Genomic DNA, 25,941 nt, shown 5'->3' with positions numbered 1-25,941 from the left:
TTGTTTTTGGTATATGGACAAGACGCTGTTACTAGAGAACCAGTTAGCTTATGCGGCCTGGTATCATGACCTGTGAGTCTGTCTGACGCGAAGAACAAGGATCGGATCCAACAAACGTTGGGTCCGATATGGTATTCGGCGCGAGGACTGAACTGACTACCTGTTCTGCAGCACAAGCAAGCGATTTGGTTATTGGTGTTGCGGCTGTTTGCAACAGCTGTATCATCTGAGCGGTAAACACTTGAGAAATGCATTCTGTAACAGTTTGAACAATATGTTGCATAGCCTTTGTCATTGCTTTTTCTACTGCTGACTCAATGAGTTTAGACATGTTGTCTTCATTCAAAGTCGATTGCCTTGCAGTGACGCCAGAGTATCCAAAAGCTCTTTCTTTGACGACTGCAATAGCCTCTTGCCGCAAACATCGTCGCCTGTCAATCATCTCGAGTATCTGCATTTCATTAGCTTTTGCCGAGCAGTTTCCATAATCAGCCGCATGATTTCCTCCAAACAGGCAGCATGTTTCGGTTTCAGCTGTGCACTCATTAGGGGAATGATCCTCACCACAGACGCGACATCGTGCATTTGATCTGCAGCCTCCTGCACTATGGCCAAAACGCAAACAGTTCCGACTCTGAAGTAGACGGGAATGGAGAGGATCCACTCTAAAAATAAGTGGCCACACTTTTAGTTCAGATGGGCAGGACATGCCAGCAAACGTAGCAATAACCGATTCGATGGCAACGTTTTCCCCCTTTTACGAGTCGGTTGCGTCGGTATACGGCTATGACACCAGCATCAAACAGCTTCTCCAGAGTCTCAGTTGGGCTCAATCGAGATTCTACGCCCCGGACAATGCCTTTACTGCATGTTAGATGGGGACGAATAAACGCACTCACCAGCACAGATGCAAAAATCTTACACTTTATTTAGGTCGTCTGCAAGACAGGTCGGATCTGATGACCTAAAAACTATCCCACCTCTTCCAAATTGTCGGACATCGCTTATCATTTGGAGGTGGCGCGTCATGGCTTGGAGCTCGGCCTGGACAGCCTGTGGGTTGTTCAGCCGGATAAATCCACCACTCGAGGGCACCAGCGCGACAGGGATGCTGCGAACACCGCTGCGGAAGAAAGATTCCAAAGGCAAATCATCAGGAGAAAGGGAGGCTGACCAAGGGCTGGGCCCTTGCCCAGGAGAGTTTTTAGACATCAGCGCTGCTTCAATCACTAGATAAGTCCTACATTGAAGCGCATGAAGCCCTACATTGCGCGTCCGTAACTTTCTTTTTCTTCGTTCTGTTTCTTTTCTCTCATGCCCTTCTTTGTTTCTGCTTTTCATTTATCTTCATGAGCTTGCTTCAGCGTTCATTTATTGTGCCCGTGTGACGTTAATGTTTTTTTGGTATACTTTCACCTTGCCGGCCTTCTTCTTTTTTTCTTCTTACGCCTATTTTTTAGCATTGAGGTGATGCTTTTGTTCGGAAGGGGGGATATTGCCCCCTGAAGGTAGTGGGTCGAGGGCTAGAATGGGTCGAACCCAAGAGAACAAAGAAGACCGCGCGCCTCTTCCCTGCTCGAGCCGGCCCCGACGGTCGCCTTTACCAAGAGCCAGCTGCTCTACGGTTTATTAAACCTTCAAGACTACTTCTCGAGGCTCGTGACAATATGGACCCGCCACTTTCGGGTGTGTTGTACCACGGCCTGCAGCGAACATTGGGCGCCGAATATTTTTTTCAGGGGTGGCACGCTGCGTAAAGGCAAGAAATTCATGGCCTATTTGCATGAGCTCCTTCGATCGTTCCGTATGAAGCCGGTGCGCGGCGGCGGCGCGCCAGTCGTAGACATGAGGAGACCAAGGAAGGTTCGCACTGCCGAGGAAGAAGCCGCTTACCAAGAATCGCGGCGCACTGCTAAAGGAGACTGCCAGCGTCGATGCCGATTGAACCCAGCAGGGTTAGCCGAAGAAGCCGCTGCAAAACGACGACGGCGAGCCGGAGACCTTGAGTATTTCCATCGAGAGAATGCTAGGGAACGGGAGTCGAAGCGTCGGCTCCGAGAAGATCCCGACCTGAGAGAAGCCGAGAACGAACGATACCAATGAGCTCCGCTGTGTCTTTACCCTTGCGCCAGTAGTGCAAGCTACCCCGAACGTTTTCTCCCAAGAAAGTACGCAAACTGTCTGAGGGTTTATGTGAGACGTTTAAACAGGCTAAAAACTGGAGTATAGCACTTTTCATTTAGGCGATAATTAACCTCCAACGTCAGTGTTTGCCGGCTCATAGCCCCTGACATTCTCCCTACTATCTGCAGATATGAGTACTGTGCATCACCTAGCTCTTCGAGAACACCGAAACGCAGAGCAAAAAAAAAAAAAAAATGACATGCGTATAACTTTTTCGAGCGCCTTTAATCCGGGGGGGGGGGGGCACTAACAGTCCCGCAATATAGAACTGTTGCTGCATTGTGGTACGAGTATCATTCTTCCGGCGCTTCCGTCAGTCACAGATTAATAGTCGCGATTAACACGGGCGACGTTAATTCGGCACACAAAGAAACAGTGACCTCGAGCCATGACACCGCGAACTTCTGCAAACATACCGTACAGACTCGTGTAAGGGCCGCACTTTTTGTTGTGACAGCACTTATATAGACACTCCAGGAGCATTTCTCCGTTGCCGATGAGGTTCTATAAAGCCCAAGGACGATAACACCTTTGGCGCGCGCCCTACGCTGTATGTACGAGTGAAAGCATGCCAGGGCTGCCGACAATCGCAGGTCAATCACGCCCGCGCGAAATGCAGGAAAGCGGGCAGTAAGTGCGCCGTCTTCCGTCGCGCGCGAGGCGTCCAACGTTGCGAGGCATCGGGCGAGGGGAGGGAGGGGAGTGCGGCGTTTCACTCCGGCTGCAAGTGCGTATGTGGCGACTGCGGGTGGTCGCGCGGCCGTATCTTGACAGCAATCTGCGATGGGGGCACAGTCTAGGTGTGTCGGCGGCCCTAAGCTTTGTGCGGGCTTTGTGTTCTTGGTGCTCACACAGTACGAAGGTTACTTCGGTCGCTGTTGCATGCAGCCGCGTTTCCTCACGCCAGCGTTTTGACAGCGCGTGTCCGCGGTCATCGAGTGTGATGTGTTGATGTTTGCCGTGCGCGCTGACACCATTCTTGTTAATTTAGTTAGCAAGCGAACGTTTACAAGTCGATACGGCCGTTAAAAGTAGTGTCCTTACTTCGTATGGCTCTCTGCTAATTTGCTATCGCAACTGATACTTGGCCTTTCGCGCGAAACTGCGACTTCCTTTTACACAAATTTTGACGTGGTGTGGCCCTTGCACGGGACCGAACCTTGTGGACAAAATGGTGCCGGTGCAGGCAGCGGCGGCTTGCACACACCCCGGATGTACCATTGCGTCAGAGGCCAACGCTCAGCTCTCACCACCTAGTAGCGGCACTCGTAAGTACGCAGTGCGCGAAAACTCGCCGATGCGCGGGCACGGCATCGGGGCACCGAACGGGATTGCTTCTCCGCTGGAATTTTTTTTCTTCATATTTTGGGACGCCACGTTGCGCGGTGCGGTCCTTACACGGGTGTGGAACTTACACGAGTCTACACGGTACTCAGTCGCTCTCCCGGACCGGTAGCGGGCGGCCCCGTATACCGAGCGTGCAACGATCTTTCCGGCGCATTAGGAAGGCCACACCTTGTGTGCGTTCATCGAGCGGCCGTGGTGGCACAATAATTTCTTCGCACAAAACGGCGCTTTCAACCCATAAAATTCGTTCAATAATTTCATGAATGCAGGAGTACGCTTACTAAGCAATCCAGAGATCCACCAGAACTACAGAGTCCCGTGTGCGCATCAAGCAAATGTGATTTTCTGTTCTCAGATTTTATTGCGATAGCAATTATATGGACACTCAAAAGCAGATTTCTGCCGTCGGCGTCGCCGTCGCCGTCGCCGTGAGGTTCCGTATGACGTCATTTGGAGATGAAATCGTCGCCGTTAGGTAAGTGGTTCTTGGGGGAAAGGGAAAGGTTGGCGCTATCTTCTGCAGCCCTTGAGGGAGCACGGCTCAGCGCGCGCCGAACGCTGTATGTGCGAGTGAAAGGGCGCGAGGGGCGCGTCTTTCACGGGGAGTGAACGCACGGCGGAGAACAAACGCGCGTTCTGCGCCGTGCTCGCTTAAGGGCTGCAGAAGTAGGCGTCTCTTTTCTCCTTTACAATCACCATATATGTAGAGCAAACGCGCCTTCTTCGGACGCGCGAGAGGCCGTGGGGGAGGGGGAGGGAAGGGAGGCGACGTTTAGCTGCGGCACCAAGTGCCTATTTATATCAGAGGCTCCAGCAACAGTCACCAACGCCGCACGCATTTTGAGCTAACGCGGACAAAACGCCGATGGCGTCGACAACAGTTCTGCGTGTTGTTGCTACCAAAGCCGCTCACCTTACTTCGTATGACATTGCTGTGTTGCTATCGCATTCATTGCTTCGCCCTTAGGGCGAAACTGTGACATTTTTTCAGAATTGCTGCTTTATTTATTTCGTTCACTGAGAAAGCTAAGGAGATGCATACCATAGAGAAAGCGTCCCACTCTTAATGCGCTAGCATTAGAGGTGGACTTCACCCACTTTTGAGGTCTCAGCGTCTGTCCTCAAAACGTGGGCCGATCCCGAAAGTGGTGTGTAGTTTAACACAGCGTCTCATAGCGCTAGCTGTCACGAGGGAAGAATGCCAGAAAGTGGCACTTGAGGCACGCAGCAGACGTTTCAAACAGCGACTGTAGCACGAGAGGTGCACGAGAGGTGCACGCGAGCGCTTCTGGCCTGATGTAATAAAGAGAGAGAAAAACAAAGATCACCCAGACAAAAAATCCGACAGGCTGTCGGCTATATGTTATTTTGGCCTGTCGGCCTGTAAGCCTGTGGGCTTGTCAGCCTGTCGGTGTCAGCCTGTCGGCGTCCGCCTGTCGGCGTCCGCCTGTCGGTGTCGGCCTGTCGGTGTCAGCCTGTCGGTTTCAGCCTGTCGGTTTGTAATCCTGTCGGAACATTCTATTCCGACAGGCCGCGATTGCGGCAGTATTCTCTGGCAATCACTTTCAGCGATAGTTTCACTTTCGCGAGAGTTCATGGCTCGGCCCACGAAAGCTCTTGCATTTTCCCGACGCTTGTGCGCAGGCATGCAGTGCCGATTCTCGCAAAAGTGAAACTACCTCCGAATGTGATTTTCCGAGAATACGATCCCTAGTGGCGTCATCAAGCATGCTTTATTATGCTGTCAGACAGTTCCTAAATAGAAAATACACCTTTGATTGATGGTTTCAAAGTTTTATTGCACAGTAATTCACACGCAGCCATCATATACATGCAAACAAAAATACTGTATTTACTGTACATAGGTACTATTTCTCGAAATAAATGAAGCTACTCAATCTATGTTACCAACAAATTTCTACCTATATTCATGAAAAAAGCTAGCAAAAGTACCGAGGCAATGGCATTCCTCTGCCATGCCTGGGTTCAAGCAGCACACGGGCGCCTGCTTTACTAGTACATTATTTGTAACCTGTAGTAAATATACACAACAAAGTAGAAAGCAAAACTAGTATTAAGAAATCTAATAAAGTATGTTTGGGGACCATCATTGGAGACAAGCAAAGTCTCAACATGGGTTAAGAATGTGCGAGCGGGCCTGCCAGCTGAGATTCAGACTGGTTTTAAATGATGCTGCATATACAGCCCACTCGACAGCGTTAAAGACATCGTCATTTGGGGTGCCGAGGACGCCAGTGCAGCATCCATCAAGGATGACTTCTCTGGCAAGTACGAAGAGGATCCAGCTTGCAGCATTGACTCGCCTCCCTTGTCAAAGGCTAAAAAGGCCAAGATGACCAAAGTGAGCGCCATCATCAGGGCAGCATACGAGGCTTCTCCGGAGCTACCAAAACACACGAGCATGAAGAAGTGGACGCTCTTGGTATTTACGTCACATATGAAGAATATACCACGGTGGTGGTCGTGGCACACCGACAGCATATGAATTCAACAGAACTAGGAAGGGTCCTGCTGTAAAAGGTGGGATGCCCCTGAGTGGGCAATACAGCAGGGAAGAAACAGTTTTGCTGCTTAACATACCGAAGAGGGAAAATTTGTTTCAGCAATCCCAAAGAACATGAGCACGGAACACAACCAACGCAGAAGAAAAGCACGATCAAAGACCTTACAAAACAAACATGGAAGAAATCCAGACATATACTACACGGACGTGCATAGAGTGGCAACAAATTCACAATAGTCCACAGTGATAACTGGCTCCATTCGGACCCCTTTGGCTTGCACGGAGGAGGCAGCAGCCATAACACTGGCCTTTCAAGATGCAGAAGAACAATCTCCATTGGTCCTGACGTACTCCCAGGCAGTGGTCCATTCATATATAACGGGCACCATTCCACACAAAATCCACAGCATGCTAGGCACCACCCTAGAATGGCACCACACAATAATGTAGTGCCCGGCACACTCTGGGCACAAGGGAAATGAGAAGGCCGACCAAACTGCTCGAGGATCCCTACGAGGAACCCCTGATCCACTTTCAAAAGATGAAGCGCCAACAGTGACAGCACATTAGGAAGGAACAAAGACAGGACAGGCGCTACTTGCAACTGTTTATTGTGGTCAAAGGTGGTTGAATATATAGCCATGGGGAGAGGGGGGACGAAAAAGGCGGAACACTGATTGTATGAATGCGCACGCGTGAGAACACTGAAGATGTGCATGAAGGAAATGGCGAATCTAAAACTTATCTAAAAACACACTTTCATTTGTGTATATATTCAGAGATGGGGAGCTGACACATGTTTCCCCTCTCTTCCTAATCTGGTTGGCCTCCAACAATTCACGTGCCACAGAGTCTTTACTTTTAAACAAGATTGTAGTATCTTGAAGCCTTGCTTCACATGCTTGTTTATTTTCATTGCCGCAGGCCTTGCAATGAAGAGGCAAGTTTGAGCCATAACCATATTTCAATGAAAGCTTATGCTCCCGCAGGCGATCATTAATACATCGGCCAGTTTGGCCGACGTACTCTTTCCCACACTTCAGAGGTATACAGTATACAACTCCTTCCTCACACTTCACAAAAGGATTCGTATGTTTAATGGAACACCCTGCTTTCTTAGAGTTATCAGAACCAATCAGGCGGCACAAAGTAGCAAGTTTTCGGGGTGCGGAAGAAACCACAGGAATTTTGTATTTCACGGCGACGTGTTTAAGATTGTGCGCCACTTTGTGAGAATACGGAATCACCACTGGTTTGGCTTTCTTTTCGAATGTTTGACCTTCTTCAGTGCTTACTTTTCTTTCTTTTTTCACCTTTTTCAATAACGCCTCCGAAACTGCACTTAAAACCGAACAAGGGAAGCCAGCCTTCCTCAATTTCAAAATCTGTTCGTCAAAGCTTCCTTGTGCCTTATGACAGCACGATTTTTTAAGGGCGGATTCGAGGCACATAGTGGCAATCGCACGTTTAACAGTCTTGGAGTGTGTAGACTCATACGGCACCAATTCCTTGTGGGCACGGGGTCGATACATCCAGCAGGAACCTTCGTCAGTAAGGGTTATGTCAAGATCTAAAAACTGCAAGCTGTTATCCTTGGCTAGTTCAAAAGTAAAATCTAAACAGCACGGCAAAGGCTTAGATTTTACTTTTGAACTAGCCAAGGATAACAGCTTGCAGTTTTTATATCTTGACATAACCCTTACTGACGAAGGTTCCTGCTGGATGTATCGACCCCGTGCCCACAAGGAATTGTTGCCGTACGAGTCTACACACTCCAAGACTGTTAAACGTGCGATTGCCACTATGTGCCTCGAATCCGCCCTTAAAAATTCGTGCTGTCATAAGGCACAAGGAAGCTTTGACGAACAGATTTTGAAATTGAGGAAGGCTGGCTTCCCTTGTTCGGTTGTAAGTGCAGTTTCGGAGGCGTTATTGAAAAAGGTGAAAAAAGAAAGAAAAAGAAGCACTGAAGAAGGTCAAACATTCGAAAAGAAAGCCAAACCAATGGTGATTCCGTATTCTCACAAAGTGGCGCACAATCTTAAACACGTCGCTGTCAAATACAAAATTCCTGTGGTTTTTTCCGCACCCCGAAAACTTGCTACTTTGTGCCGCCTGATTGGTTCTGATAACTCTAAGAAAGCAGGGTGTTCCATTAAACATACGAATCCTTTTGTGAAGTGTGAGGAAGGAGTTGTATACCGTATACCGCTGAAGTGTGGGAAAGAGTACGTCGGCCAAACTGGCCGATGTATTAATGATCGCCTGCGGAAGCATAAGCTTTCATTGAAATATGGTTATGGCTCAAACTTGCCTCTTCATTGCAAGGCCTGCGGCAATGAAAATAAACAAGCATGTGAAGCAAGGCTTCAAGATACTACAATCTTGTTTAAAAGTAAAGACTCTGTGGCACGTGAATTGTTGGAGGCCAACCAGATTAGGAAGAGAGGGGAAACATGTGTCAGCTCCCCGTCTCTGAATATATACACAAATGAAAGTGTGTTTTTAGATAAGTTTTAGATTCGCCATTTCCTTCATGCACATCTTCAGTGTTCTCACGCGTGCGCATTCATACAATCAGTGTTCCGCCTTTTTCGTCCCCCCCTCTCCCCATGGCTATATATTCAACCACCTTTGACCACAATAAACAGTTGCAAGTAGCGCCTGTCCTGTCTTTGTTCCTTCCTAATGTGCTGTCACTGTTGGCGCTTCATCTTTTGAAAGCTATGCACCAACTAGCCCCACAACGTGTTTTACTGGAATACCCCTGATCCACCAGCACGACATCCTCGGAGACCAAAGAGACAAAAATACAGCCACCTACACCCAGACCGTACAGGGAAACAGGCCAGGTACTGGCTCTTCTTACAAACACACATCATCATCAACCTATACTTATGTCCACTGCAGGACGAAGGCCTCTCCCTGCGATCTCCATTACCCCTGTCCTGCGCTAGCAGATTCCAACTTGCGCCTGCAAATTTCCTAACTTCATCCCCCCACCTAGTTTTCTGCCATCCTCGACTGCGCTTCCCTTTCTTGGTATCCATTTTGTAACCAATGATCCACCGGTTATCCATCCTACGCATTACATGGCCTGCCCAGTTCCATTTCCCCTCTTAATGTTAACAAGAATATCGGCTATCGCCATTTGCTCTCTGATCCACACTCTTCCCATCTCTTTAAGATAGACCTAATCTTTTTCGTTCCTTCGCTATTTGTGTGGTCCTCCACGCATATCCATACATCCAAATACTTCACAAGATGCATACACCCTGCCACTTCCCTTGGTGGGCCAAGTCTCGTCCTGTAATGTGGATATGTAAGCAACGACTTCCAAATTCTAAATTCACCCCCTAACGGCACAAATTCCAAGCAACAGGCAGCGTCCCGGGACGTTTGGCTTGCTAGCGAAAATCTAGAGAGCCAGAGAGCTCTTCTCGATCAAGCCCAGCAAGCTGCAGAGACCAATGGAGCTCTAAACTGAGGCACCCACCCACCACCCAAGACCCTTAAGAGAAATAATTTAAGTTTACACTACTACTGCTAAAGAAAGATATTGGCTGACTTAATTCAAACTAAAATTTTCTAAATTTCTCAACTAATTCAATATATAGTGGTCGACCTATACTCATGTTGGACCTATTTTTTAGTAAATACGGTAAGCACTAACTCCACAAAGAAAGGTAGAAGTGCTAAGCTGGTAAGGTAAATATACAAAGTCTGTCCCAGAAGTTTGAGCAGTTCATGTCACTACATTCTCTGCCGCGTTTTTGCTGGCTCAGTGCACAAACTTTTGGGACAAGCCCCGTAGCAATCAGTACCAGTAGCACTACCTTCTTGGCGCGTCAGCGAGTTTCTGCACCAATTGCCTGCGCACTTCTTTCAATCTTTTTTTTTCTCGTCTTCCGGCATGACACGGTTGCCTATGAAGATCCGGAGGAGGCCTGCGCAAGAAAAGCAATCACGAGTACAAAATTAATGAAAGCATCTAAACAATAATTTCCAGCATGCACAGTGCAAGTTCCCAACAATATGCCCACGGTTCAATGAAATATTTTTGCAAAGCTGCATTTTCAATAACCAAACTGCAGATTACTTTTTTCATGTTAACTCACATGCCTCAAATTCTTTCTACAGTTTTAACATGAAATATTTCAGTAGCAGATGATCGCAACACAGTGCTTTAGCACTAGCTTCGCTTTTACTGTGGCTATTTGCATGTGCCATCTATACATGAGTAGATCAGTTCATTAGAACAGTATGTTCATATACTTTTCAAGGATGACAACTTTTGTGGTGTCACGGCTGGTCTGGCCTCAGTCCTTCCCTTGGATCGCGACTTGTTGGACAAAGTCCCGGTCACGCTTCTGTTCTTAAGCTCATCTGGCATCCAATACGTTGTGGACGCCATACGGCAGAACATAGACGTAGACCGCAACAATGTCCCCCAAGCAGCCTTTTCTATTCATTGCCCGGATCCAGCATACACCTGCAATATATAATAACACATACATAGCTTGTAGCTAACAGGTTTTATACTGGACGATATACACTATGCATTTTCTCAACTCTACTGTTTTCTGGCATTCTGGCCATTTATTAGTTGTAGTGGGCTCACCTGCATGAGCAGAACGAAATTATACAGTAAAATTTAAAAAATCTTTTAGACAATCCCACATAAAAATCTCCCAAGCATAAATAGCAATCGCTGAATTTGTTAAATTGACAATGATCTGCAAGAATATTCACTGCTATCTATAGCTCGATGAACTCACTAACATCTACCTTGACATTGGGTAGCCGAATTTCAAATACATGTGTTGTCTGTAGGACCACTCTTTATTTTCAGGTTGATCTGTGCGGTCACTAGATGCAATATAGAAATGTGCACAAGCATTGCGTTCCAAGGACTGCATGATTACATAATTATGCCATCAACATTAATGTACACATACAGAAAAAAAAAACCTTCACACACGTGACATGGCTGCATAAACGTACACTCTCCAACTGAAAAACACACGTAGCACGCCTGCCTGGCAGTCCTTGCAAGGAATTTTATAGACGATGCCGGGATATTTTTCTTTTTCGAGGCAGTCTTTGACTAGGACGAGTTGTTGTTTTAGCTTGCTTGAAGGGATGTGGCAGATTTGTCCATCATAATCTTTGAAAATTCTTGACATTGACTCACTCATGCCTCATGCATAGGGGAGAGCCGCCCGTTTCCTTGTTCTCATCGGCCTGATGACACGCTTTTCTTCAGTCTTTATAAACTGGCCATGGTAGCCATTACTGACCAAATCCTGCGCCACTCTCTTCAACTCAGCTCTGCGTGCATCAGTAGTCGAGCACAATCGGAATGCACGGGTGAACAGTGTAGAGGCAACAGATCGTTTGTGTCCAACGGGATGGGCCGAATAAAAGTGCAGATACTTCCCTGTGTGCGTAGGCTTCTGATAAATGCTTGTTGAAAGGCCGGATGCAGTACGCATGACTTCAACGTCAAGTAAAGCCAGGCGACCATTAACTTCTTTTTCAACGGTGAATTCTATTGTGCTTTGGAAAGCCCTCGAAGGTAAAGCCCTCACGACATTCCAGCCCGCTCCAAAATTGTTCCTGCGGTATGTCGACGATTGTTTTTCCATTATCTGCCGCAAAGACGTCGTACCTTTTCTGCAGCACTTGAACTCTTTCCAAAGCACAATAGAATTCACCGTTGAAGAAGAAGTTAATGGTCGCCTGGCTTTCCTTGACGTTGAAGTCATGCGTACTGCATCCGGCCTTTCAACAAGCGTTTATCGGAAGCCTACGCACACAGGGAAATATCTGCACTTTGATTCGGCCCATCCCGTTAGACACAAACGATCTGTTGCCTCTACACTGTTCACCCGTGCATTCCGATCGTGCTCGACTACTGACGCACGCAGAGCTGAGTTGAAGAGAGTAACGCAGGATTTGGTCAGCAATGGCTACCCTAGCCAGTTTATAAAGACTGAAGAAAAGCGTGCCGCTGAACCCCCATCAGGCCGATGAGAACAAGGAAACGGGCGGCTCTCCCCTATGCACGAAGCGTGAACGAGTCAATGTCAAGAATTTTCAAAGATTATGATGTACAAATCTGCCATGTCCCTTCAAGCAAGCTAAAACAACAACTCGTCCGAGTCAAAGACTGCCTCGAAAAAGAAAAATATCCCGGCATCATCTACAAAATTCCATGCCAGGACTACCAGGCGTGCTACGTAGGCGAGACGGGAAACTTTAAAAGAAGGCTACAGCAGCACCGCAATGATGTAGCCAAAGGACACACGGTTTCCAGCGCCCTAGCAGAGCATCATGAGAAGACTGGTCACAGTATTAACTGGCATTCGGCTTTCATCATCAAAAGAGAGAAGAAATTATCCCGATAGCTTCTTGAATCATTTTGCATACTACAATCTACGACTAACACAATAAACCGGACACGGGGCCCCCTCCTTGAGTTGTACGCAAGGGCCTTACGTCTTCCAACGCATATATAATAAAGATCACCATGCATTCGTTCATTGTGAACAAGGCACCCGTAGTGAGTGCCAAAACGTCAATCTGTTGTTTTTGTGTTCTTCAGTTGGCGAGTGTATGTTTATTCAGCCATGTTCTTTCCTCGCCAGACAAGTTTTCGTCAAACCCTAGATTTCATCACACAAGTGACATTACCATAATAAAGGATTAATTAGTCCACCAATTATGTTTTCTCGCGCTGTTTTGGAGACCTGCGTCACTACGAGCGCAGTGCACCATCTAACTTATAGTAGAAGTACAATTTCATTTTATATAGTTATTTCTTCTGTGTGGCAGCAATTTTTTTATGGGCTTGGAAGACGCAGCGAAAATGGCCATCTCCACAAGCACCGAGATCGCTTTATGGCGGCTTAGTTAGAGGAGCCATCAAGCTAGTCTCGCACAGAACTGTTTCTTCATGCCCACTATCCCACTGCTGTCATTTCTGCACACTCTTAATTTTACTACCACCAGCAAATGCAGATGATCTGCAAACACTTCTCGTACATTTGTATGCATTGAGAGCAAGCATAGTTGTGCTTTCATGGGACACTGTTCTACACAGGAAATTGTGGCAATAGTGTTAAGCAACAATAAACACAACTAAAACATTTATGCGAGACAAAAATACCAGAGCAAGCATATTACCAGGGTCAGATTTTCTACTTGGCCACTCCAGCCAATCAAAAGTGGCTGCAGTAGAGTGCTGTAAACTGACCCCTTTTCATTTATTTTGGTATGTCTGTGGTGTAGCAAGCCAATGACAACAGCACCAAAGGGGCGTCATGTACTCGGCCACTTGCGGAAAGCAACATGCGATCATGATGCTGCATGGCACAGCTGATAGACATAAGCTGCCTGCATACATAATTTATAAGAAGAAGCCACTGCCGGCTTAAGAAGCCTTTCCCAGAAATGCTGCCACACAGGCAAATGCGAACAGGCGAATGACGAGTGCCACGTTTGACTAGTGGATTAGGATCACATGGCAACGTCACCCAAGAACTGTCTCCTTGTCCTTGATATGTACTGTGGGCACCTTACTGACAGCATGAAGGCTGTGCTCTCCCAAGCTTGAATGGACATCGCTATTATACCAGGTGGCATGATGGACCAGCCTCAGCCACTTGACGTCTGTATCAACAAGCATTTTGAGGATGGATTGCCTGCGGAAATACTTCGCGATCTGGCCGAGTGATAAAGCGTATAAGCTAACAGCAACAGGTTGTACTAAATGCACATAACACAAGTGGCGAGCTGGGTCACTGCAGCATGGGACACACCATGAAGCTTGATTGCATGCTTTCAAGGAGTGCAGCATCTAAAGTGCACTAAATGGCACCAAAAATTGTCTGCTCTTTTATGCTGACAACGATAAGAAGGTAAGCAACAAGGCTAGCAGCAACAACAACACTGCATGGGCTGGGACGGGTCGTGACTAATAAATGCTGTTCGCGTTTTATGTCTGTTGCCCTAACTTGTCCGGCTTACATTCAAGAAAAACACTTTTTTCACCGGCTTCAGACCTTCAGGTGCTGGCTTAGGAGTGAGACCGGCCTAGATTTGAATAAATATGGTACTCGGCCATAAATCTAGTTCGTGGATCATACACAGCTACTTACATCCATAACGGAAAAACAAAAGGGACATAGTTCAGTTTCTTTCCCCACTCTGAAATGTACGAGCCCTTTCAGAACGTAAATGTAACATCGATCCTTAAAAAACAGTTCTATGACTTTTAAAGTTACCTTTCCGTCATCTCTTGAGGATCCGATGACAACATCGATGGCCTCTCCAGTGAATATGTCCATGTCAGCTACAAAAGAAAATGTACAACTTTTCCCTTGAATTGCCAGGTCTCATAAAAGGTAAGGATTTAAGACTTCAAAAGCAATATAGGAGTCCCATGCTATCGAAAGAGCATAATGTAACCATTACACATTGCCGGGGTATATAAACCAAAAATGTCTGTCAGGAACATTGTGTGGGACATACCACACACTGGTACCTTGCAAACATGACCTGTACAATGACGCTGCAATAATACATAGGTAATTATTTCTGCCTACACTCAAGGAACTCGGGTACAGTCAAACCTCATTAATACGTACCCGCTTAATGTGTAATTGCAGTTTAAATGTAGTCGCGAAGATTCCCCCACCCAGCCCCCATTGAACCCCATGCCTGACCGCTTAAGCCGTAGTCACTCATTTGCCATCAAATGGTTATTGCATACTATTTTCCTTCTAGTTCTACACGCACAGGCACAAATTCGGCAAAATTTCATGCACTGAAAAATGAAAGGTGAAATCGGTTGTACAATATTGTAATGTAGCATTTCTCAAATTTTTAGAAGGCATTTTTTCTCTTAAAAAGGGAAACCATACGACTTATATCCTTTATGTTTGTATATACTATGTAATAATAGTTACGTGTCCATGTTTCGTTTATGTTGCTTCACAGATACTTTCAAATTTGAGAAAAAGCACTCCGCATGAAAATGTAGCCTTCACCAGTTGGTCTTTGGTAGCTTTTTCTGGTAAACTGTTAGGTTCTGTTAAAAACAAAATTCAGTTGCATGCTTTTGAATGGCGTGCCCACCATATCTATTTGGTCAAGAAAAAAAAGTGAAATATACAACCGGCTTCGATCTCGTGAAATTTCTGACATGACCGGGCATGAATCAATGTTAGCATGAGTAGGCGTCAGTGACATCATAAGAGCAAATGTGAAAAAGTGCAAACGGTTGCAAATCTATGATGATGAGTGCCTATAGGCTCAAATGAATGGACCTTTTTCCAATTCAGCTATGCACATGGGCATGCCCCAGCTGCATTACATGCCGCGCCGCCACTATCACAGGGCAGGTGTGCGAAGTGAGTGCGTGAACCCTTGCATGATCCGCGGCAATTTCCTGAGCTTGAGTTGCTGATCAATAATTTTTCTTGTGTTCTGGGCAAGAATATTGGTTAAAGGAAACACTTAGCTGTTTGTGGGAAAGACTGCAAGCACTTTTGTCGATGAAAAGACTCTGTGAACTAACGCTCGAGCGATAGGCGCAGCGTTTGCGACAAAACTCCTGCAGGCACTTTCTGTACCGTCGATTGCACAAACCGGCGTGGAATGGTGAACATTGTACTGAAGTGGAGCGCACGGTCAAATTAAAAAAAAAAGTACCCCATGTTATCAGTGAGTTATCACGCAATTCTTGCTGAGTGAGGTAAGCCTGCGTTCTGGTAACAGCATGATGCTGGCGCTGTGATTATTGGACTTCTCGCCTTACGACCGACTCGGAAGTCACGGCGATGTTTTAATCTACGGGTATGTATACCGCACGGATTTTACCATTGGCTTAAGAATGTGCTACCGCATGCAAGCGGAAATAGCTGTACGGTTACATGGGGCCAAACGAAAAGAAGAATCTCGCCACACAGCCGATCAGAATGCATCGTTCAAGGCCAAAGCGACACACGCGTGGTGCCGCATTATGCAAAACTCGCGAGTCTTACTTTTTGCAGGCAAATGAAGCTTTATGCACCTGACAAAACAACGTGTTGCGTCCACTTACATTCTGCTTACCCCCCCGTACTGTGTTGCGTTCACTTAGTCCCCAGTACCATGCCATATACGATACATATCTCGATATAAAACAACACTTGCCCTGCAGTGCACTCGCAGTATGTGTGCAGAAGTTTTGCATGTTGTTTGTTCATCATGGTGAGCTGCTTGCATGCCCGCTCTTGAGGGCAAGCTCGTACGCACGTGCATGCGTCTGTTGACCGCCTCCTTCAAGTCGAGCCACTAAAAACGACGGTCGAGTTTATCCTGAAGAAAGGCCTGCCACGGCGCGTTTCACGCTCACACATGCCTTCGCCAGTTGAGTTAAAGTACTGACCAAGCTGCTGAAGAACAAAAGCCGGCGCATCTCTCAAATCTTGGTTACAAATGGCCTGCACATCGCATCAGCATGCTGCCATTGCATCAGTAAATGTAAAATGTGTTATTGCTACATGTGAGCAAATACATGCGCGCTAGAGCAGGACAATGAGAAGCTGCTTCAGCAACACAAGCGACAGAAGAAAAAAAAAGCAGGGACAGCCGTCGCAAGAGACTGCTTGGTCAAACGCTACCATGCTTTGCGTAGAGGCGAGAAGCGGTGGGAGCGTGTGTGTGTTGCCCGTCAAATTTAGTTGAAGTGACGGCCGCTAGAGGGGTCGCTTACTGGAAAAAGGTCCATTTGTAAGGTAGTGGCGGTGAGTAAGCACTGCTGAGCGTGGACGAATATCAGTGAGTGTGAAGTACTGCACAACTAGAAAAAATTGGTGCTTGAAACTGAACAGTGCTGTACAAAAAATGTACTCTTACCATGCTCCTGTGACAAAGGTGCCATAGAGGCCATGGCAGTTATAATTCCTGTAAAAATTACACAATAAGATGAACACAGACATGGAAGTGCAATTTGAAGTCATAGAAAGCCACACACAAATGTCTTCATGCACAAATATGCACTACATTGTGTCCACTGCAGAGCTCACTTCCTTTGCAAAAAGATGCAATGCTCTTGTAAGGCCTTCAACAAGCCTTAAGTATAAACCGCATGCACGCGATCTTGCACGCAACAGCGACAAGTGACGTGACGGAGATGACTGTCGCATTCGCTCGTCGCCTACAAGTCGTACCACACGCGAGCGATGACTTTGAGCGCTGTTTCCCCGGTGTTGCTGGTATGAGGGCAGCAAATACGCGCCGTAACTGGTGTGACGCATGCTCTATTAGTTTAACTTGATATGTTTTACTGTAAAGAGCACCATAAATATTTCTTAAGGTCTTGCACTAGGTTCTTATCTTTGTGCGTATCAAAATTGAGTCATTCGCTTGTTCCGTGCGACAATCGGTTGTACTTGACTGATGTACATCCTGTTCTGGCTTCGCGCTATTGGCTAGTCGCTCATAGAAAGTCGTTCCGGCGACGAGTTGTAGATTACCAGAACCAAGCGATCAAGCGACAAGAACGAGTGATCAGTTTGCGCGGCGGCTTGTTCCGTCGCTCGTCGCCGTCGCGCACAAAATCGCTCGCATGCGGTTTGGGCTTGGGTAAAAAATACTAGCATGTCGCGCCATTTTTTTTTATATAAAGCACAGCCACATGACACAAATCAGTAACAACATATAAATCTAAAATCTTGTCAACTTTCAGTTGCCATACCTTTGGTGCTCTTGCCCTTTTCTAAGGACAGATTTCTGAGCCTTTTCGACGTGTGCAGCACCATTTCTTCAGTTTCTGCATTGCATTTAACAAGGCATTACAAAGCTGACACTGCCGACAGGCAGCAATGTTAGGTGATAAACATTCAAGTGTCATAATAACAAATCAGGCCAGAATATCAGTTCCTCTGGTCTCCCCCTGGCATTACTCTCGTTTCATCCTTTCATGAATGCAAAGCATTTGCAAGCGTGGCTCCCACGTCCACTACACGACAGATACCCGTTCATGCAGCAGACAGGTTCTCATGTGGCATATGTTTTTCCATCAGACTAAATATGGAGCCGCTTAACATTTACGCCCAAAATTATGTGTCCAAAACTAAAATTCTGCTGCTAACTGCCAAAAGCACACATTTGCGCCGATGGCCCCTCCTGCGAAGCAGTGTCTACCTTGAGCGTCCGCGGCAGTGCGTGCTGCACCCCCTCCCCATTTCATAACGCCGACCCTTCCAGACATATCGCAGACTGCCCGAGACTCTAATCAAAGGAGAGATACGTCTCGAGCAGCCAGGCCTAAACCCCAAAGTCACGCTACGAGATTGCGCCGGACATTTGCTTACTGCACAATGAGCGGGACAAAGCACATGCCGGTGAAGATTAAATCGTTCGAAATGTTAGTCGTATAAACATTTAAGGTGTGCTTATTAACGAATGAGTAGAACTTACCAGCCATGTGCAGCACTCTGTCGCATCGCCGTTCCACCACACGTCGTAGAGGACAATTGGATCGAAATCCACGACATTCTCTGGGTTAAAGTTTTGCACTGCGGTGTGCCTGACAACCGCAGTGGTCATGTCCACTTCATATTCAACGAATACAAGCATCTCGAGCTTAACACAGTGCAACGCAGTCGTTCTCGCTTAGATGACAGCTGTGGCTATGGCCGTGGATTCTATGGATGCGGATTGGCATGCGACTTCGACTGCCACCACTGCATCACCCAAACCAAACCAAAACAGAAAAGAAAAATACTACTAAAGCAATGCCGTACAACAGTAGTGGGTGGAAGCATGGAGGAAGATAAAAAAAAAACTTTTTTTTTTCAAGTTGTTTCCTTCCTCCATGGGTGGAAGGTACAAAGTTGTACAGTTGTACAGATAAGAAATGTTGAGAACTGCATCAGGCTTAAGCATTCTTAAAATGACATCCCAACTCATGAGAGTAATTATGAATTCGACATCGATCGTTTGTGTGTTTTGTATACGTGGTCAATGAACACGATTGTTGGCGTTCATTCATTTTGCCCACCGGGTCATGTAGAGTGGCATGATCAGATTTCTCTGAGCGCAATAAAAAAATTTTCAGCGCACGCAAACTCGCACAACACAGACACAGATGCACATGCGCGCGGGCCGCGATTTTGTAGCGATTCCGTCTCCGATGATATTCCTTGTTGCACTTTTCGCGCTTTGTCAGGGGTCAGAGCGACGCCCCGCCCGCGTTATCAAAGCGATCAGGGCCGCGATTTTGTATCAAGGCATTATGACTTATTCTACTCTATTCTTATCATCCACCGCTCACGGCCGGCTGATCCCGTTGATAATGCGAGCGGACCGTCGCTCCGTCCACTGAAAAAGCACGATAAGCGCGTAAAGACATTATTACATTAAAGGCATCGCTACCAAATACCGGCCTAGCCGGCCATGAGCGGTGGATGATAAGAGGGGCATATGATCGAGCGGAAGGCATCGCTACAAAATCGTGGCCCTGCAGTAATCAAAAAGAGTTTTGGAAGTGAGCGTTTGCGTTGTAACTTCTCTGCCTGGGCATGCACGTTAGGTTTATCGCTCTGTCATGCATTGTCAAGCAGCTGACCGCGTCTATTAGCCTGGATAATATATATATACACACGAAGGCCAAGAGCGCGCGGCCAATGCGGCTTACAGAAAAAAAAAAAAAAAAAACATGCTTTTCATGCCGCAGCAATGCAGCACACGCATCGTTAACGTAGGAGCTGATCAATTACATATATGCACATGGATATTATTATGCAAAATGACACCGCCGAAACAAGGAAACCTTAAACAGCTTGTTTCTATTTAGAAACGGTGATCATGCATACAAACTAATTAACAAAAGACTGCACATTTCTGCCCAAGTAATAAATGAAGAGGAATTACAAGCTTAATTGTAATTGCACCGAAGCTGCATGTGACACATTGGGCGCTGAAATACAGATCATAAGCACAAGGTTTCTCAACAACCAGAATCACAACCGAAGCAGAGCATTATAGCGGGGATTAACTGGCCGCGGTGGGGCAGAACTCAGCATAGCAAGTTAGTGGTGGCTGGATATTTCTTTAATAGTTTTTTATTTACTAGTTGTAACAATTAACGTACCATTATTTCTTATTATATTGGAGTGCAGTTGCCGCGACACCACACGCCTCAAGAACACGGAAGCGGCATAGGGGACACCAAAACCACAATCCAGACTGGTCCATGGGTTGGGACTCGCCGAGGCCCCTACTCATGGACCTACTTGCTTCCAACTTTGATCCCCCCGCTGCCCCTTGGGTGCCCTAGAGATGCTGTGCTGCCTGCTTTATATAATGTCAAGTGTTCTCCTAAGGCCTCTATTTGCCATTTACATATATGCCCTCTTGGAGCAGTACTTGTAAAAAAATCCAGTCTATTGTTGCGACGAAAAGAGCACCCCGCAACGAAAAAAGCTGCCCATGACTTCTGCAACGCCACTCAGATCCTTGCCGAGTAAATATAGCATAGGTACGACATGGTTTACTTAACGTGTAGATTGTGCGTGCCACTTCTAGGAATGTGCGCCACACGAAATTATGGTAGCATTGCCACTAAATATGCAATGACATCGATCATGGTTGACTCTATGGTAGGATCAGTTCACATGGCACAAAATTCATCTAGCCATTTTCTTGTCTGGCATGTGTGTGTGCTTCTTAATTAATGAGCAAGCATGAGTAAAATTAAGATATAGTATCTCTCTCTATTGCAATATCCGAAAACCATCTTCTCCGCTGTTGTGTTTCTCTAGCTTGTTTATATCGCATCTTGTGCTAGCAAAATAAAACTTGCGAAGAAACAGAAACACAAAGCACATTTTCCCTTTCGCCATCCCATAAGCAAAAACATTTAATCAATCAATAAATCAATCAATGGTATATGCATGCATTCCTTGTTTCTTGATATGTATGCCTCTGCACTCCATGTCAGTTTTCTAAATCCTTTATTTATAAGGTTATTTAAAATGAACAACTCATCAGTTCGTCATTTTTCTGAATGCTTTCACGGCTTTCCGCAACTTTACAAGCTTTCACGGCAACCGATGTACAATAACATCCTTGCGTATGAGGCATTTGGCTGTAATCACGCCAAACAAATAAATTAGAACATTTTTTTCGCATTTTTAGTGACATAATAACCTTTATAATCTAACCCGTTATAATTTGACATTCGCCTAGCATTGTGTGATGTCGTCAGTAATACCGTGATTCTGATCACTAACGCGAGGCGAAGCGAAGCTTACTAAAGCTTACTAAAAGCTTGCAGTTGACGTGATCGCGACTAGGTATTGCTTACACCTTTATATTAATATAGTCCGTATAGTCACATTGGACTGCCCCGCAGTGTTCGCCCCAGTGAAAAATTTTGGCTTCGAACGTCGCAATGTCCAAAATCAGAGGAAGCATTATAGGCAGTACCTGCAGCCGGACTCGAACGTTCAAGTGCCACAGCAAACTCGAGAGTACATGCTGAAAAGACCAAGGTCATCCACTGCTGCAAGTCAGGTACGTGTCATTATTGTAAGTTTCAGTATTTCATACTGCGAATAACAAAAAGCAGCTACAAGTCTTACTGCAGTGAGGTGCAAACTATGACGTGTCCAAGCCGCCAGTGTGCTTCCTGAGCCAAGAAACGCATAGTCTTGAGTGCTGCCTCGCGCATCGATGTGTCACGACACGGAGAAAGCGGGAATTGTTTCGTGCTAGCACTCGATCGTGACGCGCACGTTTCTTCGGAGTGCAGTTACAACCAACGTTGCTTGCAACCAAGGATCACGAGGGTTGCAATGTGGGCTTTTTGGTAACGCATCTTGCAGGGTTTATGGTAGCGCGATTTATTTTGGAAGGACGTGCCATAAAATTAATTGAATCATTCACGTGTAACAGCAACGATCTTAGCCTGGAACAATGCAACGTACAGGATCTACCATTGTAAGAGGGAACAATCGAGCACGTGACCAATGCTCCATGAGGTGCCATCTGCTGGTGCCTGGCACCCGCTTGGTGCAGAAAGCCACTGGCGCTCTGTGCTCCGTGTGTCGTCTGCTACTACCAAGCACTGGGCGGTGTAATTGCAGACAATGCATGGAGCGTACTGCCTCAGCCGCACTCTGTGCCTGTGCCGAGCGGGTGCCAGCAGATGGCACTTTACAGAACAACAGCCACACGCGTGCATGTTCCCTCTAATAGTGGTACCTAAGCTGACCTACGTCCTTGTGTCAACGCTGTTTCTATGTACAAGGCAGGGTATTTGCAAAAGGACACAGCCGGAGGTGGCTAATGGCAGAATAATAGCAGACTCCCTAGGGAGTGCATTTTATCAGGGTCCTGTTCATTACCCGAGATAGAGTTGGTAAACCTGCACCTTCCTGCACCATTATGAAGTTAGCACGCGGCACATACACTGTCGCACCCATAATTCAATTTAATATATAGAGAGCAACACAGCTAGTCCTTTTTTGCGCTACATATTAATCAGTGAACTGGCTTTACGCAAGAGTGGTAATCTCACCGTTGCCTTCCTATGCCCTATGTATGTTTCTTGTGAATGTGACACTTGTTTTGTAGTTGGTATCCCTAGAAGATAAAATTTCTTATTTGTTTGCTCTTTCAGATGAACCTGGAAAACCTGAACAGCCCTTCAACGAATGTCAGTAGTGTTTAATCGAGCGAGAATGAAGCTGATAATCTTAGGCACATCAACTCCAATTTTGCTTCAGAAATGTATGCTTGTGCAAGCACGAGTGCACATGTCAGCGACGTAGAAGACACTAACCAAGCTGCAAGTGAAATAGGCACTGCGTATGAATGTACAGTGAACTTCAGTTGCGATGAATTCAGTTCTGTCTTTGAGTTGAGTGATGATGGTTCGGAAGTGGATGGATGAAGGGCACAAGGGTGATGCAGACAGTGAACCAGAGAATAGTGCTGAAGAAAGTGAGCATGCAGTACATGTACTTCACAAAGCTCTCGGAGGAGTACCTTCCAAACCAGAAAACAACAAGGGCACAGGCTATGCTGCTCATACTGGCATATGTTGTTATTTCAGGTCTTACGTGGGCACAACTACAAGGACTTCTCATTTTAATAAATGCTCTGTTTGGGGAGAAAGTTGTGCCATGCACTACATATGATATGAGGAGGCTGTGGAAAAACAGAAAAGCACTGAGGATCCATCTATACTGCCAGCCCTGTCATCAATAACTGGGAAGATACAATGATGCCAAAGACGAAGACACCATCAATTGTGCTTCTTGCAGCAGTGAGAAGCTGCAACATTTAATTATTACTGCAAGTTTTTTTCTGATATTCAATATTAAGCAGCAGCTTCTGGTACTGCTAAAACAGGTTGGCAGTACCTTGCTTTCTAATTTGCAGAAGATTGCATCTGCTCCTCATGTGTCAAGTGTTTTTGCTGACATCACGAATGGCATTCTCTACCGCAGTGTTAGAAAGCAGAGGAACATAACATGGAGCGACATCACTTTGACCATGAACACAGATGGAGCACCTGTGTTTGATACGAGCAAAAACTCCATATGGCCAATTCAAGTGATGATTAATGAACTTCCAGTTTTAACTCTGTGGCAAAATGTGCTAGCTTCAGGTGTGTTGTATTCAAATGCTCTCCCTGAAGCAATTTGTCGAAGAGATCAACAGCGTTGGAAAGCTAGTGTGGTCGCACACTGGAAGAACTGTTCAGACAGCAGTGCACGTTGTTGTCTGTTGTGTTGACTCCCCAGCAAGAGCAGCTATCCTAAACAGGAAGCAGTATAATGGGTACTTTGGATGCAGCTGGTGCTTGGAGCAAGGTATGCTTACAGATGGTAAGTGAGCTCAGTTAAAGAGCATTTTGCCATTAATTGTAATGGCTATTGTCAAGTCTATGAGAGAAGGAATGTGGGCTCTTTGCTTATGCATCCTGGTATTATTTGAATGTGATGTGCACACACTAAAGCACAGGCTGTCAAAAAAGCTTTATGTCTCATGTTTCTCTGATTCGTGTTTTAGTGTATGTGCTGCAGATTTGAAGAATACCAAATAACTTGTCAAACCTATTCACTGGATTTTACATACACTGGAAAGTTTGTAGTCATTAACAATTAAAGCTATCCACTTACTGCTTTTTGTTTTAATTGTTTGGTGCATCAGAAGTTTTGGTTGACCATGCCTGATGTATTTTTATGTTGACTGCATACTTTCCACACTATTTCATGATGCAATTATGTCATCACTTTCAGTGGCCTGCCATTTAATTGTTTTAACATTTGTTGCAAATCTGACAAAACATGTAATACCTTAATGATATCGTGTTTGGCATTGGCAGACAGCAGCCTATGATCATAGTTAAGTGGGGTCTGCCTGGATGTAACGACACAGATTTGTGCAGAAAGTGCCCCTAGCTAGCAGCTGATACTGTATAAGAAGCGCAGAATTAGCTTTTGCACTTTCCAGTTTGGCCAACTGCTGTATTTCCGAATCTAGGAAACAGCAATACAAAGCTGAAAACCAGGAAAACTATTTGAAGCACTATTAATTATGGCAATTTAGCTCACGCGCATCACTTTTTAGTGCAATTTTTTCTATCGCTGAAAAACTTGCAAGAAAAGTTTCTGCTGTATGGTGGGAAGGGAAAAAAAAGGGAAACAGTGATTTTAGTGTCGCCATGAGGTGAGTGATGTTGATAAAGACGTGTGAATTCAGGATACAGTACACACAGCTGCATTGCACTAACTTGTTTTTCATTCTTCTTGGAATTTGACAGTTTGCATTTCTTTTACCATTCAGATGTGTCGTTTCTAAGTAGCATTTGGCCCAAGGCACAGAAGCTGACCTCTTAGTTGCTCGTGTAACAGAAACTGCATGGCAATGCCGCTATAGACCTTGCGTGCACCATATTGGCTCATATGTGTCGGCATGTGCCGACACATATGAACAACCAAAAGAACGTTGTTCTTTTGGTCTGGTTCCGATAAAGACGTTGACTTCTGGCTGTCTCTGTTGTCTCGCCCGCAACAATATTATAGGACTGTACCCGTCACAAAGCTGAAATAACCTGACTAGGACTGTCCAAGACGTGCGGTATTCGTGAGCCATGCGAAACACCACTTGCACTGGAGTGATTGTGTTTGTTGAAAATTGAAATTATTTTAATCAATGCTCACGAGCCACTCGAAACATTACAGTGCACTGATGTTGACATTGTAATTCACACCTCAGTTAAGTGTAGTTCAGGATGTCGTGCAACTGTAAGTTTCAAAGAAACTTGTCAGAATCACAAATGGAAAAAAATAGCAAGCGTTCACTTCCTTGCATAAAAATGCATAATGTAGTTAAATCAATCATATTTTACTTCAACAGTAGCTATACTTCTAGAAAATCTGGCAAAATAGGCTGTGATAAAATGCTGCTCATGTTGGTTGTTTTGTGGCATATATGCGCAAGAAAAAAATATGTGTCCTTCGTTTCTAGCTGGTATCTGAAATTTCTCTTTCGCTGCCCTTTTTGCCGCGGTAAAAGATGAACCCTAGGAATGTTAGGAATATTTTGCATTGCTCATGCAAACTGCAGGTCTTGGACAGTCCTAGGCAGGTTCTTTCTCTTTGCGGTGGGTGCAGTCTTGCAACATGGCGCCTTTTCCCCACTTGTGCTGTGCTGTCGAGAGATGCCATCAATTTTGCATGAGGGCCATTTGTGAAATGTTTGACTACTGGAAGTGTTTTAAAACCTTGCATATTTTCACTGCTGTGTCCATCTGAACATTCTAAATGCAGATATCATCCTGATGTTTAGTACAATTGATGCTTTGGCTGCAGACACAA

The 25,941-nt window shown here is 45.8% G+C and overlaps 1 protein-coding gene and 2 long non-coding RNA genes across 5 annotated transcripts in view; 2 read left to right on the top strand and 1 right to left on the bottom strand.

The window, feature by feature from the left end:
- Positions 1-25,941, top strand: part of LOC125943829 (evasin P672-like) — a 305,979-nt gene that overhangs the window by 88,590 nt on the left and 191,448 nt on the right. The window lies entirely within an intron of this gene.
- The window catches only part of LOC125943833 (uncharacterized), a 73,569-nt gene that overhangs the window by 31,234 nt on the left and 16,394 nt on the right, over positions 1-25,941 (top strand). The window lies entirely within an intron of this gene.
- On the bottom strand, positions 8,380-18,835 carry LOC119445515 (uncharacterized). Of its 2 annotated transcripts, XR_007465927.1 has the most exons (6): positions 18,527-18,835; positions 17,802-17,876; positions 16,961-17,008; positions 14,344-14,411; positions 10,331-10,547; positions 8,381-10,002 (listed from the first exon to the last, which is right to left on the bottom strand). It is a non-coding gene; the product is annotated as an uncharacterized LOC119445515 (long non-coding RNA). The 2 variants fall into 2 exon arrangements; XR_007465926.1 differs by having other exon boundaries at positions 8,380-10,547; positions 18,527-18,801.

This window comes from Dermacentor silvarum, chromosome 3 (assembly GCF_013339745.2).
Source record: "Dermacentor silvarum isolate Dsil-2018 chromosome 3, BIME_Dsil_1.4, whole genome shotgun sequence".
Lineage (NCBI taxonomy): Eukaryota > Metazoa > Arthropoda > Arachnida > Ixodida > Ixodidae > Dermacentor > Dermacentor silvarum.
The sequence above is the reverse complement of the archived record's forward strand: the minus strand, read 5'-3'. Positions and strand labels throughout refer to the sequence as shown.